Consider the following 6945-nt stretch of genomic DNA (forward strand, 5'->3'; position numbering starts at 1 on the left):
CTGCTGTCCCCCTTTGCCTAGCTGGTGCCTAATGCACAGGAGACACTTGTTAATACCAACTGAGCTAGGCATTATTAGCAGCTGCATTTTATAGACCAGGATACTGGTCACACAGCATGGCATAGTTGGCCATGTCCTGATTCCACAGTTCCTGCTCTTTACCATGGTGCAGGCACAACGCCACGGTGGTGAGCAGACTACAGCTCTGGAATTAGGTAGAGCTAAGTTCAAATGTGTGTATTTCCACTTACTTTCTATAGAACTTAAAGCAAGTGATTAAATTATTTTCTTCGGTTAAAAACAAAACCTACCTCTTTGGGTTGCTTGGAAGATTTAATAACTTGGATCTTATCCCTCAATTAAAATCATATTTAGCATACGTGACATAAAGCCCAACCACAATAGTATGAAGAAAAAAAAGTTTTTTTCTCACATACAGTGGGTTTGGGGGTAAGCTGTCCAGGACTGGTATGGCTGCTTGAGGAACTAAAAATTAATATGAATCCAAAGTCTTGCATTAAAGTAAAACATAAAACAAACAAAAATACAGTCCTGCTTATATACTAAATAAGCAAAAAGTGATTTCAATTAATGTGAAAAGGGAGTAAGTTTTGGTGTTCTTAATTTAACTCTTCCTTTTTACCTATTAAAATTTTGAGATTTGGGGTTTTCATTTTGCCAGCCCTCATGCTATTTCTACTACCAAGTTGGTGTCACTATGGGTGTGTTAAGTGTCCTTAAAGTTCTTGATTTGAGTTACCAATAGAAATCAGTTACCAACAGAAGCAGGATAACTGAGAATAGAGCCCTGTGGCAGGCTGCTAAAGACCACTCTTTAGCGTCAGTGCTTTATTGGTGCAGTCATTCTATTAAGAATCAAAGTCATTGTAATATTATAATATATATTTCTCATTTTTAAAAAAGTTGTCATGTGAGAACTAGTCAACTACATTACTAAAATCCCAACACAGATTTTCCCTCGCCAAACTCTTGATACTGAACTTAATGTCCCTCGCCCTTCTCAATATTTTTCTTTCTGGTTTCCTCAAGCCCTTTGACCTATGCTTTGAACCAGGAAATGAGCTTACTTTTATCACAAATAAAATTAATTATTTCTTTCACAAGGAAACAGCTCAAGCCCTGAACGTCACTGGAAAGTTCTTTTTACTTCTACATTTTCCCTTGCACGCTCCTGAAGAAAGCCAACCAGCCAGTCCACATACTCCCTCTCCCCTGAATGACTGGTCGTACATACTCCCAAGTGGCTATCAGATGATGACTCTGAAATCAGTAACCCTGACCTTCTTTCAAGCTCTGGTCTCCTATTACCAACTGTTTACTAAATCCTTCCAGCAGGATGTCTTGTGGGATCATTAGAATTATTGTGTTTCAATCTACTAAGCTCCCTACTCTCTCCATCATTGCCAACCCTGTCTGCTACCCCCCATTTATGGCACCACCAATCCTTCAATTTAGTTTAGTTCAGTACATAAGTGTACAAATCCTCCTTGGGTACTGATGTTCCAAGAACTATTCTAAGCGTTTCATACACAAACCACAAGGCACTTGGTCTAGGGGGGGGTGACAAACAGAAGATGACTTATTTCAACAAAAGTGATATAAGTGATGGCTTAAATAAAAACTGACAGGTATTCATGTGTGCAGAAGAGAAATAGCTGAAGTATTGCCCTTTCAAATGGCTATGGTCTGCTTAGTTCTAAAAAGCAGGCAAAAGAACTCAGAACAAAGACATGTTTTTCAGCTTTTTCCACAGGAAGCCTGAATTATCACTCACACCCACACTTGAGTAATTTCATAAAACAAAAGGGATATACGATGGTGAGGAGAACAAAGGGGTGACAATCAAGGTGGATGTGAGGAGGAGCTAAGATAAATAGCCAAAACCTTTTGACCATCTTAATAAGGAGATTCAACGTATTACTGGGTGCCAAGAGGCTGAAAATATTGGAAAATGTATAACTTTCTCACAGATGGCTTCAGGACTAATCAAGAAATTTCCTGAAATATCTTCATCAGCTTGCACATATTGAAGGATTTGGTTCACGTCATGTCATAACTGGTATTAACTTATGCAAATGTTCCTAGTTTAGTGCTACAGTGAAAATAATCATATTATATGGAGAGCAACTCTTTGTCCGGCTCTGGACTACATGCTCTGGGTAGACAACCATGAGCATATAGTCTTCTTTTAAAAATGACCCATTCATTCACATAACCTGAAATCTATTATGCAACCTGCTATATTGTGATCTATTTGCACATATGCAAAGAATAAAGTAGTAAGATAACTAAGAGAGAAATAAAGTGCAAATAGTAAGTGAAATGCCATTCTAAGTGGGCTGTATATACTTTTGGAGCCAAGCTGGAAGTCTAACATGAAATTATTAAAGTGTTTTTTAGAAGTAAAGAAACTCTGCAAATGCAAGGTCACAGTAGTGATGGCATTAGCACATTTCTCTTAATTCTGTGTCCTTGATAATACCTTTTAACATTTTGAATATTTTAATTTGTATTTTATATTTTTAACCTTTCCTTGCTATTACAAGTTTGATGGAAGTTAAGTGGGAAAATGTGCATGTAAGAAATAGGAAAATTAAGAAAGGGAAGTCAATGGTAACAGAAATACTCAAAATGTGGGTGTGATGCCATTTCACAGAAAGCAATAGTGCTGTAAGAAGCTCAGTGTGGGGGCTAAGACTTCCCCACACACATCTTTAGCTGCCTGCTCACAAAGCTGTGATTACTGATCAAAAGGAGATAGTCAATGACTCAGAAGGCCCCAAATAGATAAGAAAGTCTTTGAAATTTTCTTAGATCACACCTTGCCAGAGGCTGCCTTTCCCAGACTCAACTAGAGATGTTCATTGAGAGTGTGCTTGGCTACTGGCCTCATACACAGAGAATGAAATTTGGGGCAATAAAAGAAAATGGAGGCAGGAAAAGTCATAGATGGTCTCCAGGCCAAGAAACTGTCCTAAAAAAAAACTAAATTATACCATTTGCAATACTCAGCATGTGTTAAAAGGCATAAGGTTTTTTAATTCAAGCATTTAGAGTGTCAGGAGAGTACTTTAATTATGCTAGTAACTGACAGATTGACTTCCTTGATCCCCAAGACCTCACTTACTCCTTAAACAATAGGCTTCTAAAATGAGGGATTGACTAAAGAGCGTAAAAAAAATTGACAGAGTTTGGATTGGTCCTTGTTGCTGGATGACTGCGAGAGCCACTCCTGTGAAGAAGCATCATATTCTCTCAGAAGTGTCAGGGTATATTCTCCTCTGTAGCCTTATCAGTGAATGATAAATGAGGCCAAATCAATCTTCTGCTGGTCTCATTTGCATCCCTCTATGAAGTTATATTCCCTTGGCCCATTGTTTGTAACTGAAAACAGTCTCTTAAGTTTTCTTATGTCCTGTAGTTTCAGGTGGTACCAGGGTACGAGGAATTCCATGATATTAAGGCTACCATTTAGTGCCATGCTTATCAAAAGAAATTAGATGACTAGAGTGTTCCACATCCTGTTACACTGGATTTTTCTTCAGATGTGTCACAGTATCCTGCTAACTAATACTCATTAGTCATGTATTAGTGTCATCACCCTGGCTCATTTTCCCCATACTTATTGCCTTTCTTCTCCCCAAAAGTGTCCATCATCAATTTATTACTTATGCTTTATCTCTAAATTTTAATTTAAAATATTTATAACAAAAGCATCAACAATTTCAATAACCAGTGAAATACTAATGTCATTTTATTCTATCTTATATGGACACCTCCTTTAATATGACTATTTTTGTTGAGAATTTTGAACAAACTTCAAAAGTCTCTATATTCAGCAATTTGACTTAAATATGTACAGACCTCATGCAGAAAGTCCACATGTGAAAACACAGTGCTGAACTCCACGGTCGCCTTGTCCCACAAGTGTCATAATATGTTTTATTTTCTCCCTCGTAAAACTGTAATAAGAATTCACAGACATCTGTGGTTCCATGTTATCTCAGGAAATAGTATGAATGAAGTGCCAGCAGCACTGGGATGGAAGTGAGAAGGCAAAGCCAGAATCAGGGGCAGCAGAGTACAGGGGCCCCTCAATGCCTAACCAGGACAGAGCCCAGATCTGAACAGTGAATGTCACCCAGATCTGAACAGTGAATGTCACCCAGATCTGAGCAGAAGAGTCTTGGAGAAGTTCAGAAGCAAAATCCAAGAGCCAACTTATCATTAAGGTAACAATAGAGTTGGAATCTCTTGGAAAACTGATACAAATAACTGGGCTCCCACTGGAGGGCAAGGCCTCTCCCACATAAACACGTGTACCAGAGTTGGCTTTATAAAATGATAAGGTTTCTAATCTTACCTACTAAATAGAATAAGAGAAACAAATCCTAAAAGAGTTAAGAAACTTACTAATGGTTTTTTTGTAAAAGGAAGTTTGTTCAACTGTAAATAGTAATAGATTCCAAATCTCCACTCCCAAGTCCAAAGTTCAATTCATCTATCAAATTCTATCCTAGAAAAATAAATATATGCTCACATGTTCCCAAAATAAACATCACTTGTTTATCTACAAATAAATGTATGCCAAAAGTCCCAAAATTTCTGATATCTTAATTAATCAAACAAGCCCTAAAAAAAGCGTTGCATAGTGAAACATTAAAATTTACTAAAAATTTCTAAAGTACTTCTTGAACAATAGGAAAATAGTGATAACTTCAAATTAATGGAAACATGCTAAATATAATTTTTAAATGAGAACATAAGTGATGAAAATAACTAAGACTAAAGAGAGAAACTAACTTTAGCACTGGGTGACGTTTTAAAATGTATTTATGCTAATTTATTTTCAAAAGTTTAAATATTTACATAACTTATGCCTAAAATTAATAAAACCTAAAGAATGCTGTGCTTTCATTTTCTAGAGATATAAAACAGGATCTCTGCATAGTGTGTCTGAGAATAACCTGCTCTTAGTTCTTTGGTCTTCATGGAACACTGAGAAGAAAATGACTCCTGGGTTTCACTGTGCTTGTGACTGAGGGGGAAGCAGTCTGCCTTTGCAGGTCTGTCACTTAATCAGTTATATTTATAGAGTACTACAGAGGAGATGCCGAGAATCATGGGGGACAACGCATGGTTAGTAACACCCACAAGCTGAAAGAGGGTATGTAAAGATGACCCAAAGCCAAATGGTATGATGTGTACCATGAAGCCTGAGAAGTGAGAGAAGTCAATGCCGGGGGGGGGGGGGGGGGGGGGGGGCGACGAGGGGGGTGCTGGAGGGAGAGCAGGAAGCGGGGGTTGGCTAAAGCACTCGGCAAAGGCCTACAGAAAAAGTGGGGTTCAAAATGTGCTTTGAAAAATTAAGTGCAAAAAAAATAAGAGTACTTTGAATGAGAGGCATTGCATAAAGTAAGAATGCCAACATTGATACTTCTGACTCAATCATAAAACAAAACCAAAAACAATAATAACCTAGTTTTATTTAAAAAGAAGTTAATCAATCAGTAGGGGTTAAATTAGCAGTAGGGTGGAGCAGATTTAACTTCTTTTTATAGGAAAAGATTGTTAAGGGCAAAGAAAAATGTCGTGACTATAACATTTTTTTAAATTCCCATCCAATGAAACTTAATTTTTCCTCTTACAGGCAACAGATTTATCTATGGACACATCTCAGTATTTAATTATTCAAAAGTTTACATTTAAACAGAGTAGAGACACCTATCAGATACTCGAGAAAAGAGCTGGTACACAGCCAGACTGCAACAGAAAACCTCACATCCTACCAGGGGCAGTCAGTTCCCCAGAATGATTTATCCAGAATGTAAAGACAATATAACTTTCACAAATGTACTCATGCTTCTCATATTTTGTCTCTACCACCTACATGTATTATAGCTCCTCTCCATGTGCAGAGAAAAGATCCTTTCTATCTCAAGTAAAAAAGACTAAGAGTTTTGTAGATAATGGAAATATTAGATATCCAGAAGTAGCAGTTAATAGCTTCAATCAGTTCTTCAGATAAACTTGGATTTGGCATTAAAGATGCTACACAAAAGAGTTCCATCTAAAGAGAATAATAAGTCTTCTAGTCAAAAGAAGAATCAGTACTGTAATGCATGTCACTCTCATGGTTTTTTTTTAAAATGTCCTTTTTTATGTTCAGTTTGAATATTTGAAACTTGGGTAGTAGAGGCTCTGCTAGATCTGAGATTTTATTTTTCTTTGAATTTAGTTCAAAAATGGAAAGTTCATAGTTGTTATGGATACCTGGATTTTGTAATTTAAGTGAAAAACACTGAAAATAAGGACTTCTAAAATCTAGACTGCAGTCATATCCATTTAATTGCGCTTTTTCTCATGCTTCTCTAAGCTAGATTATTACACTTAGCAAAAAGCCTAGTAGAATAATTACAGCATTATAAAAGTTTTTTTTTTACTTTTTTTAAAGTTAAATCTTCATCTGGTACATTTCAAGATGCATCAATAAATTAAAAAATCTGACAACTACTAAGGTCTTTGCTATATATTACAAAATAAAAAATATATACACATGTATGCATAGTTTTTAGAATACACTATTTTAATCTTCCTAATGTCAAAATCTTTGAAGCTGTTAAAATTATTTTTGTAAAATCAGTTTTTCATGAAAACTCATGAATTTTAAATAAATAGTATATTATTCATGTGCTATAGCTAATTAAGGACTACTAAAAGTACAAATATTTTCTGATAAAAATCATAAATGTCAACCTGATTCAAAATTTATATCTGGTTCTTTGTATACAAAACTTGAATCCAATATGTCCTCCTCTACTATTGAAAAATGACTAGATAATTACTCATATTATTTGTATGCTTCTAAAATTACGCTTTCTTCTCTTAGCAGATTGCCCCCTACTGCCAACAGCGGTTGTCTCC

Source organism: Furipterus horrens, unplaced genomic scaffold (assembly GCF_987537825.1).
Source record: "Furipterus horrens unplaced genomic scaffold, mFurHor1.1.pri manual_scaffold_6, whole genome shotgun sequence".
NCBI classification, from domain to species: Eukaryota; Metazoa; Chordata; class Mammalia; order Chiroptera; family Furipteridae; genus Furipterus; species Furipterus horrens.